Source organism: Rutidosis leptorrhynchoides, chromosome 10, assembly GCF_046630445.1.
Source record: "Rutidosis leptorrhynchoides isolate AG116_Rl617_1_P2 chromosome 10, CSIRO_AGI_Rlap_v1, whole genome shotgun sequence".
In the NCBI taxonomy this organism is placed as follows: domain Eukaryota; kingdom Viridiplantae; phylum Streptophyta; class Magnoliopsida; order Asterales; family Asteraceae; genus Rutidosis; species Rutidosis leptorrhynchoides.
This window is the reverse complement of record NC_092342.1, coordinates 12,771,168-12,783,048: the sequence shown is the minus strand read 5'-3', so window position 1 is coordinate 12,783,048 and position 11,881 is coordinate 12,771,168.

Sequence of the window (11,881 nt, the reverse complement as noted above, 5' to 3'; positions counted from 1 at the left end):
CAACAACGTTAGTATATAAATCGTCACAATAATATACTAAAATCATAACAATGCATAAATATAACAAACCGTTCCCCGCTATGGCACTACCGACTTGTAGACGACCAATAACGTCGAGTCTCACTCGTATGTTGTCACCGACTTGTGACTCATCAAAGGGTGTCACCGACTTGTGAACTACCCATCAATATCTATGGGTCACCGACTTGTGAACGCCATGTGACATCACCGACTTGTGAAGCGCCACTAAGTGTCACCGACTTGTGAACACTATAGGGTGTCACCGACTTGTGAATTACCCAAGGGTATCACCGACTTGTGAACCCCCATCAATACATATGGGTCACCGACTTGTGAACCTCTATGTGGCATCACCGACTTGTGAAGCACCACCTAGTGTCACCGGCTTGTGAACACTATAAAGTGTCACCGACTCGTGAATCACTTCCCCGACTTATGGAGACACCGACTTGTGAAACACCAACCAACTACTAAGGGTCACCACCCCGTAAACCATTATGAGGTGTCACCGACTTGTGAATAACCTGTCGAGACACTACAGACTTGTAGTTCCCATCCCATCATATAACGCCACTACTCACGATGTGGCACCAAAGGCCCACATCGCGTACGAGTAAATAAACCACATACATACATGTATAAATATTCCACTCACCTTGTCGCCTTGAAGAAATGCCACCGAATAATCCGCAACACACCGATGGAATGTACCTATTCCATTATCACAAACACAACAACACAATTAGGGTGGATTTACAAATCAACCCAAATTGACAACTAGTGCAATTTCGACCCAAATGCACTTCCAAGCACAAACCGTGCCCAAACTAACCAATAATCACTAACACAAGTGAGAATGGTCCTAATATGCCAATTAGACCCAATCATAGGTGTTAAACACCTATCTTGCCCAAAATGGCACTTAAACCCTAATTTTGACCCAAAGGAGTCAACATCGCGCCATTAGCGAGTTTTGACACCAAAACATATTTAACTTAGTTTTATACTTCAACTTAATCCATTTTAAGTTTATAAACCTTATTAAATCGACAATTGAGTCATAATCATCACCAAACCCTAATCTTTGACTCTAGTCAAAGTTAATCAACCAAACATACCCGAAAGAGTTTCAACACTACTAGAATCACTAATACTAGAGATTACACACTACATACAAGCCTTAAACATGGTTAAATCATTAACCAACCCTAAACCCACCAACATCAACAATAACTAGTTACAATTACCCATTTCACCTCCTAAATGGGTTTTATAACTAACTAGTTCAAAACTCTAAACTTGAATATCAAATTACAAAGATGGAGTTCGGAGTTTGAACTTACCAATACCGCCAAAATGATGCCGTTGACGAGTAGAACAACTTTAATACCGGAGGTTTGACCCAAAACACCCTTCTTCTTCTCTAATTGGAGCTCTCTCTCTCTAAAACTCTCCTCTCACTCTAGGGTTTGAAGATGAGAGTGTTTGATGAGTGAAAATGAGCTCCAATGGAGTTCTAGGTCAGTCTTGATGACCCCAAACCGACCCTAATTGAAAAGACCAAAGTACCCCTCATTTAAACCTTTTAAAAAGGCTGAAAATTGCCTCTGCAGTAATCGGCGCTCCGCGCCAGAAGGTGGAGCGCCGCTCCAAATAACTGGAAATTGTGGTCGAGCCCAAAACAGGTTTCAGCAACTTGTTTTGGCCATAACTTTTCGACCGTAACTCCGTTTTCGATGAATCAAATATCGTTGGAAACGTAATAAGATATTCTATCCAATGGTAAGGCTTTGAAACATCAACTCAAACTTTATTTGATGTTGAAAAGATACGTACACATCTTGTCACTTCGGACAACGTCCAGTTTCCTTCGACGTTCGAGCAAGCAACACGTACACTTCATACACGCATCGTACACCATAAATATATTATGTACAATAAATATTTGGGTCTTACACAAACGGGTCAAAATTGCACCATGGGTCAAGATAACCCTAGAATGGAGTTTTAGTGGGTTGACCAACTTGAGTTTGTGATTGATTTTATGTATAATGTAATAGGTACGTTACATTGAAGGTTCTCGGACTTGATTATCTTTCACCGAAGGCGTAAGGTGAGTGGAATAATTATGTGTAGGTATATAATGTATCTATTTGTTGTAGCGTGAAATGTGTAGTGTCGAGGTGCTAAGACACCACGTTTTACGTGATGAGTGAAGCATCGAGGTGTTAAGATGCCACCTAGGGGTGTAGTGTCGAGGTGTTAAGACACCACTCTGTAAAATAATGAGTGAAGCATCGAGGTGTTAAGATGCCACTCGGGGTGAAGTGCCGAGGTGTTAAGGTGCCACCCTAGGGGTTAGTAATACAAGGTGTTAAGTACCCTAACGGATGTTATGAACACCGATGGCGTTTTCGCGAGCGCCATTCCCTTGTATGATTGGTTAACCATGGTTATTTGTGTTGTAAGTGTAAGCATAATATATTATTCGAATTATATTATATGCGTTGCTATGCTAGCTTGTGGTATTGGAGATTTCTAGCTTGTATTCGAGATTATAAGCTAATTGTGTTGCTAGCATGTATGCGGTGTTTGAGTAAGTGATTTGCAAGTAGGTATATTGTATATGTATGTGTATAATTATTGCATTCACTAAGCTTTGCTTACCCTCTCGTTGTTTACCTTTTTATAGGTTCGGTTGTGGACAAGGGTAAGGGCATCATCTTGGATTAGAGATCCCGTCGTTGCTAGGGAATGCTTTTGGGCTATTTAGCTTTTGGAGTATTGACCGAGACTTGGGTAGTTTAATCCCAAACACCATGCTCGTAGTGTAGTTTGGTACTTAAACTTTTGATGGTTGAAACTCATATTTTGAATTAAACTCGTAAAACGGCCGATGTGGGCCCTGCTTCGTAAAACTTATTTTTATTAATGGAATGTGTTAGTTTTACATATTTGAATATGTTGTTAAAAGCGTTTTGTCTAATTATGTCGGGAAGTGGCCAATCTTTTTAGCATTTCAAGACTTTTTGGACAGACCCGAATGGCGCGCCGTGCGGCCTTCTGGCGCGCCGCGCCATATGCTGTTCCAGCAATTTTTTTTTATTTGATATTTTCCGCGGGTTCGTTTGTGTTTTGGTTTGGGTTGTTACAATATACTATATTATTATTATTATTTGAATGCTGTATTTTTGACTTGAGTCAAAAATTTTGTTTAGAAGATCAATGGCCAACGGAAGATCAACGCCCACAGCAGCACAGATTGAAGAAATGATAGCCGAACGGGTAGTCGCAGCTATAGCGGAAATGAACCCCCAAGCTCCACCGGTTATCCAGCACAATCATAACGGGTGCACATACAAGGAATTCCAAAGCTTCAAGCCCCACAATTTTAGTGGTACTGAGGGGCCAGTTGGACTTACAAGGTGGTTTGAAAAATTAGAAGCTGTGTTCCGTGTAAGAAACTGTTCAAAAATGAACAAAACTAAGTATGCCTCCTGTACACTGTCAGACGGTGCCCTAACCTGGTGGAACACACTTGCTCAAGCTAAGGGTATTGATGAGGCGTATGCTACCCTGTGGGAGGAATTTAAGGGGGCCATGATTGAAGAGTATTGCCCAATGACAGAGATATAGAAAATGGAGGCTGAGTTCTGGGATTTGAAGGTTGTGGGAACCGATCTCGATGGTTATAACCGTAGGTACCTGGAATTAGCTCTGATGTGTCCCACGATGGTTACCCCGGAATTTAAGCGAATGGAACGATATTTGTGGGGACTTCCCAAGTCCATCCAAGGAAATGTCACCTCTTCAAAACCAGCTGATGTCCCGGAAGCTATGCGCATGGTGCATACCCTGATGAATCAAATCACCAGAAAAGGCTAAATCCGAATCGGGTAGTAGTGAGAAGCGTAAGTGGGACAACAACAAGGGGAGGGTCTTTGAACAAAACCCTGCTAAGAGGCACAACGACGGAAGGAACCCCAACCCGAACCCTAGCTCGAACTCTAACTACAAGGGTAGTCTGCCGCAGTGCAAGAGATGCTACAAGCATCACACCGGGTACCGCAACGTGGTCTATAAAAAATGTAAAAGGACTGGGCATATTGGCAAAGACTGCAAGATCACCACACAGAATGTGAAGACAAACCCTACTGGACCAAGAAAGTGCTATGAATGCGGACAACAGGGCCACTTCAGGAATGAGTGTCCCAATAAGCGAAAGGACGGCGGACCACCACGTGGAAGAGCCTTCAATGTAAATGCAAGGGATGCCTGTGAGAACCCCGACTTGGTTACAGGTATATTCACTATCAACAATCTATTAGCTTACATCCTATTTGATACTGGTGCTGATAGAAGTTATGTATGTAGATGCTTTTGCTCTAAGATAAATTGGTCGTTAGTTCCTTTAAAGGAGAGTATGCTTGTTGAGGTAGCCAATGGAAAACTTGAGAAAGTTGACCAAATTAGCCGAGGAGCTATTATCAATATAGTTGGTGTGGATTTCGAGATTGACTTGATACCCATTAAGTTGGGAAGCTTTGATGTTATTGTCGGTATGGACTGGTTGACCAAGATAAGGGACGACATTATCTGTGGAGATAAAGCTCTTTGTATACCGCACGGAGATGGTGAGCCACTGATTATTTACGGAGAGAGGTGTAGCTCGAAGCTGAACCTCATTAGTTTCATGAAAGCATAAAAGATCATGAAGAAAGGACGCCTTGCTGTTTTAGCACATGTGAAAACACTAGAAACCGAGGTGAAGAGTGTGAATGAGGTACGAATTGTGAACGAATTTCCTGATGTCTTTCCGGAAGAATTTCCTGGATTACCGCCATCAAGAGCAGTGGAGTTTCAGATCGATTTAGTGCCAGGAGCTACACATGTAGCTCGCGCACCTTATCGACTCGCACCTTCCAAAATGCAAGAGTTGTAGAGCCAATTACAAGAACTACTAGACCGTGGATTTATCCAACCAAGTTTTTTGCCTTGGGGCGCACCTGTTTTATTTGTGAAGAAGAAGGACAGATCCTTCCGCATGTGTATCGACTACCGTGAACTCAACAAATTGACGATCAAGAATCGGTGTCCTCTTCCCCGAATTGACGATCTTTTTGATCAACTACAAGGATCGAGCGTTTACTCTAAGATCAATTTGCGATCCGGATATCACCAGTTGAGGGTGAAAGAGAGCGACGTGATGAAGACTGCATTTAGAACTCGTTATAGCCATTATGAGTTTCTCGTGATGCCATTCGGTTTAACCAACGCACCTGCCGTGTTCATGGATCTCATGAATCGTGTATGCAAGCCATACCTGGACAAGTTCGTCATCGTCTTCATAGATGATATCCTCATCTACTCCAAAAGCGAAGAAGAACATGAATAACATCTTCGTCTAGTGCTTGAACTTTTGAGACAAGAGCAACTTTATGCCAAATTCTCCAAGTGTGAATTTTGGTTGAAGGAAGTCCAATTTCTGGGTCATGTTGTGAGCGACCAGGGTATCAAAGTAGATCCCGCAAAGATCGAAGCTATCAGCAAGTGGGAAACCCCCACTACTCCAACTCATATCCGCCAATTTTTAGGCCTCGCCGGTTACTACCGAAGATTTATTGAAGGTTTCTCTCTGATTGCGCGTCCTTTGACCGCGCTGACTCACAAAGGGAAGAAGTTCATTTGGGAACCCGAACAGAAATCAGCATTTCAAACCTTGAAAAAGAAGTTAACCACCGCACCTATCTTATCACTTCCTGAAGGCAGTGACGATTTCGTCGTTTATTGCGATTTCGAAAAGTGGTTTTGGTTATGTACTGATGCAATGCACAAAGGTTATCGCTTACGCCTCCCGATAACTGAAGATTCATGAGCGAAATTACACAACGCACTATCTCGAGCTTGGAGCCGTTGTCTTTGCATTAAAGCTGTGGAGACACTACCTTTATGGAACAAAGAGCACTATTTTCACCGATCATAAAAGTCTCCAACACATCTTTGACCAGAAGCAACTAAATATGAGACAGCGTCGATGGATTGAGACGCTGAACGACTATGATTGTGAACTTCGTTATCACCCTGGCAAGGCCAATGTTTTAGCTGACGCTTTGAGCCGAAAGGAGAGGATGGAACCTCTTCGTGTTCGGGCACTGAACATCACCATTCATTCGAACCTCAATAGCCAGATCCGAGCAGCCCAAGATGAGGCTCTCAAGGAGGAGAATATATCTCATGAATACTTGAATATTCTCGTTTCTCGATTTGAAGTTAAGGAAACTGGACTCCGATGCTATGCCAGAAGAATTTAGGTACCTCGTTATGGAGATTTACGGAGCCTTATATTAGATGAAGCCCATAAGTCAAGATATTCGATTCACCCAGGAGCCGGTAAAATGTACCACGATCTTAAGGAACAGTATTGGTGGCCTAATCTTAAGAAGGATGTTGCAACTTATGTTGGGAAGTGTTCGACTTGCTCGAAAGTTAAGGCCGAACATCATAGGCCTTCTGGGTTATTTCAGCAACCGAAAATCCCGCAATGGAAGTGAAAAAGGATAACGATGGATTTCATTACGAAGCTACCAAAGATGGTGGGCGGATACGATACCATTTGGGTTATCGTTGACCGTCTTACCAAATCTGCACACTTTTTAACCATGAAGGAAACTGATACGATGGAGATACTCGCTTAACTATATATAAAAGAGGTTGTATCTTGTCATGGTGTACTCTTATCGATCATCTCAGATCGCGATCCCCGTTTTGCTTCCAGATTTTGGCGTTCTTTGCAAGAAGGCTTGGGAACTCGTCTCGACATGAGTACTGCGTATCACCCACAGACCGACGGAAAAAGCGAACGCACGATTCAGACTTTGGAAGACATGTTGTGTGCTTGTGTTATTGATTTCGGAAAGGCTTGGTAAAGGCATTTGCCGCTAGCCGAGTTCTCTTACAACAACAGTTTTCATTCAAGTATTAATGCCGCACCTTTTGAAGCGTTGTATGGCCGCAAATGCCGATCTCCTATTTGTTGGGCCGAAGTAGGCGAAACGCAAATCACTGGACCCGAGATAGTCCATGAAACAACTGAGAAGATTGTCCAAATTCAAGCGAGACTCAAGTCGGCCCGTGATCGCCAAAAGAGTTATGCAGACCTTAAACGTAAAGACTTCGAATTCAACGTTGGTGACCGTGTAATGTTGAAGGTCGCACCTTGGAAAGGTGTCATCCATTTTGGAAAATGTGGGACATTAAACCCGCGATACATTGGTCCTTTTGAAATCTTGGAGCGTGTTGGACCCGTTGCTTACCGTTTGGATCTTCCAACTCAATTGAGCTCAGTTCATCCTACCTTTCATGTATTGAATTTGAAGAAGTGTCTTGCTGAACCGGAACATGTCATACCATTGGAGGAACTTACAATTGATGATAAACTCCACTTCGTGGAAGAGCCTGTCGAAATTATGGACCGTGAGGTCAAAACTTTGAAACACAACAGGATTCCGATCGTCCGAGTCTGATGTAATGCCAAACGAGGACCTGAGTTTACCTGGGAACGAGAGGATTAAATGATGCAGAAGTATCCTCACCTTTTCCCAACTCCTCCATCTCCCTCAGCTTAAAATTTCGGGACGAAATTTTCTTTAACAGGTGGGTAATGTAACGACCCTGGATTTTCCAACTTATATTTATTAATATTTATTATTAATACTTGCGTGTTAATAAATGTATTTTTATACATTTACTTATTATCGTATTTGACTTTACATGTCCCGACTTATCTTTGTGACACATGTACTTTTCACGAATAATATTTCGAATATTATTTACATTCATAATTAATTATTATTAATTATTTTTAAATAACTAATGTATCTAGTTAATTACTTGGTCTTTGTTTATTTATTTGTTACATACTCACACATGGACTTTTGTTAATGGATTTGGACTTCGAAGCCCACCCTACATTTCTTAATGGACTACTAGTAAGCCCACTATCATGCTAATGACTCATTAAGGTTAAGAAAAAGATTAATTAGTGATATGAAGAGACTTGTCACAAGCATGCTAGCACCAAGCTCCCATGCAATTTAACTTTAATACCATTTTAAGCTTACACCATCTCCCAACACTTGAAAGTGAGTCTTGACCTTCCCCTTTTGGCCTTGAAAACCGACGGTATTGGGAGCTTGGGAGGAGAGTTCCATTTTTCAATTTTTGTTACTTATTTGCAAGTATCATTTCATTTTCCACACACACATACTTGTACCAGTCTTTTCCTCTCATCTTTTCTCTCTACATTGTAAGTAATATGAACTATTTTCTTCTTCTTTTTCTCCCTTAAAAACCAAAAATAATCATCATCATTTCATTAGTTTGTTGTTGTTTGTTGTTAAAAGATCAAACTTGTTAGTTTGTATATTCATAAATCTTGTTACTTCCATCTTTGTTTGATGAGAAAACAAGAACAAGGATCTAAGTCTATAACTTATGGTTCTACACTTAAATGTTTTAAAGATCTAAAAGTTCATAAGCTTTATGATCATACTTGTGTTCATGTTTTGTAGACTTGAAGTTTATTTCCTTAAGATCCAAACTTTGATTTGAATCTTCTCAAGTTTGAAACAAACATGAACATAATACTTGTAACTTTAGTTTATTTCTTTCTTTTGTAAGTACTTTAAAGTTGTGATATTGTTAATTTGGTCAAGTATTACTAGTTAAACTTGATCTCATATTTCTTGAAACTAAAGTTAACTTTATAAGTTCAAGAACATGGAAGTATAACTTTCTAGTTATAACTTCACACACTTATGTTTGATCTAAGTTTCTATAGCTTATGGTCTTCCAATTTTGTTGTAAACAAGAGCTTATAAGCTTATATACATTTTACAAGATGAAAATCTAAGTTTCATAACTTATGGTTTCATTAAAGTGAAGATTCAAGTTCTATAACTTAGGATCTAACTTAAGAACACTAGATCTAGACTTTCTAGTCTAGGATCTTTAAGATCTAACTAAGATCTAAGTTCTAAAACTTAAGATCTTGTTTACTTAGTTTACTTTCAAGTTTGTAGCTTAATATTACTATTAGAACTCATGTATGTGTCGGATCTAAGATCTTGATGTAACTTTGGTTCATCAAACTACTTACAACCCTTAATTAAGTTGTGCTACATATCTTAGACTTACACTAGTGTTATGATGGTCAAAACTTGGTTAAGATGATGCAAACACATCAACGAGTTGTACACTTGAAGCTATGAGCATCACCCACCAAGAACCCACCGGAACACCTTACTTACTATTTTACGGAACTTATCAATAACCTGGCCTACTGGAAAAGTCAATTTACAGGTAGTTCGGTTCGAGCAGATGATTTTCCGTTTAGACCTCGTCTTAATCCGAGTTACGGTTTAGGATTTATGGCCTTTCGAAAGTCACTACACCCTTTTAACGTTGTGCTGAAATTTCTGACCTACTCGCACTTAAACCGTCGCTACGGTCAAAAGATGACGAGTTTGGTTCTGTAAGTTGGTCATCCTCTAGGGGACTCATATATGGAGCCATGGCCACTGGTCTCACCTCATTTCAATTTGTATAGAGGTCGTGGCGACTGAACGAAGTCAGCCTTTATTTCAAACTCTATTCTTGATTGAAACTTACTTTACACTTTTTGATTAATGGTGAATGATGATGATACTTAAGACCTAATTTACATACTTTTAAACCTTACGGAACGATTTACTGACTTAGTAACTTTTGACTTAGGTTGAGGACCTTCCGGACCAACTACTTGCTTACTTATTCTCGTATCAACTTTACTACTTTTCACTGTGAGTTATAGCATCCCTTTTTACTTTAACTCTTTTGGGAACTGAGAATACATGCGCATTTTATGTTTTACATACTAGGCACGAGTACTTAAACTTTATATATGTGTGTGTTATACAACGGCATAAACTTTTCCCTTAGCTCGGTAACGTTTAGTCATTGGTCTTTGAACCGGTGAACGCAAATCTTAGATATGGATCCATAGGGTTTGACATCCCCACTCGGGCTAGTAGCGCTAGCATTTAATGGGTGTTTAATACTTTGTAAACTTACGCACTCGCCAAATGTACTTTTAGGGGGTGTTATTTACATTAAGTTAGTTACCAAGTGCCCACGGTTATACATATACTTTTCATACTGTTTTGAAACACTGAAATCTCGTGGCCTACCTAAAATTACTGTTATACTTAAACTATAGCTCACCAACCTTTGTGTTGACGTTTTTAAGCATGTTTTTCTCAGGTGCTTAAGGTTTGTTTGCTTCCACCATTGTAGTCTTGCTGTAGACACCCGCTGCTTGTGTTAGAGATGTCTTCGCATGAAGCGTTTATCTTGCATTCACAAACTTTATTACTTTTGAACAATGTATTCGTAACGACCATTGAGTCACGTACTATTATTAATTACTTCTATTCATAGAAGCATACTTTCGGTTGTAAAACTTTTAATGTTGGTTAAGACGTCACTCCATTTTATGAATGCAAACTTCTTTTAAAACAGCATATAGTATTTGACCTTGTAATGATCCTGTTGTTGATGATCCGTACACGTTAATTTTGTACGGGGCGTCACATTTAAAGCGTGTATTTCTCAGGTGCTTAGACGTTGTTGCTTTCGCTGTTAGACTTGCTGTCTTGGTGTTACAGACTTGCTGTTATGGACCTGCTGTGTTAGATTTCTGCTGCAATACTTAGAGATGTCTCAACCATGAAACTTTTATCTTGCATTTGTAACTTATGTTATTTTCAAATAATGGCTTTGTAACGACCTTTGGGTCACATACTTATGTTAACGCTTCTAGTAAGCATGTTAGCTTTTGTAAACGCTATCTTTTTATGAATGCAAAACTGGTTTTCAAACAGCATGTAGTGTTTAACCGTGTAAAGATCCTGTTGTTGACGAATCATACACGATGGTTTTGTACGGGGCGTCACATTTGGTATCAGAGCATTGGTTGTAGGGAATTAGGTTGCATTAGTGCGTCTTGACTGAGTCAAGTAGTATTCACTAATAGGACTAATCTACAACTTGCTCGTTTACTTATTTCTGCGGAACCTGCTGCATGCTACTGTGTTATATTACTGCACGTTACTGCTTACTACTACTGCATGCCACTGCTTACTTCTACTACTGTATGAACTTGCTGCATGCTACCGTTTCCTTTTACTGCTATGTAAACTCGCTGTATGCTTTTGCTTATTCTCGCTACTGCACGCTACTATCTACTTTTAGCATGTTACTTCGATATGATACTGTTACTATTGCCATGCTACATACTGCTGTAGATGATCTAGGCTGCTATAGTTGTTATGCCTGATTACGCTCTTGCTACATGTCTACTATTCGCTGTACCGACTTGGAGAACTTATTCTTCCCAATTCGATGTTTTTCTGAACTACTTTCCCACTCGTCTAACCCTAAGAACTAGTAATGTAATCCACCTATTACTACTGATCCACCATTCCAGAGATCGAAACATTACTTCACGCCATCTAAAAGGAGTACCCCTCGGATTACACGCCCGTTAAAGTTAATCCTCGGAGGAGGAAATATGTGAGGACTTGTCGAAATAACCGCACCCCGAGTTCACCTTAATTAGCCACGTACGACGTATGAACATTAGAAGGTTGTTCAGTTTCCACAAGCTGACTCGTATCCCGTACACTTTCATGACCGTCACTTGTCTCTTTCATTCTTCACCACTACTCGACAATCTAATGACACTTCTGGACTTAGGTCCCTAACACTCTTAGGCATTGGAGAAGTCGGGAGGACATCTCCTTTCACAAGGTCAGATTGCCTT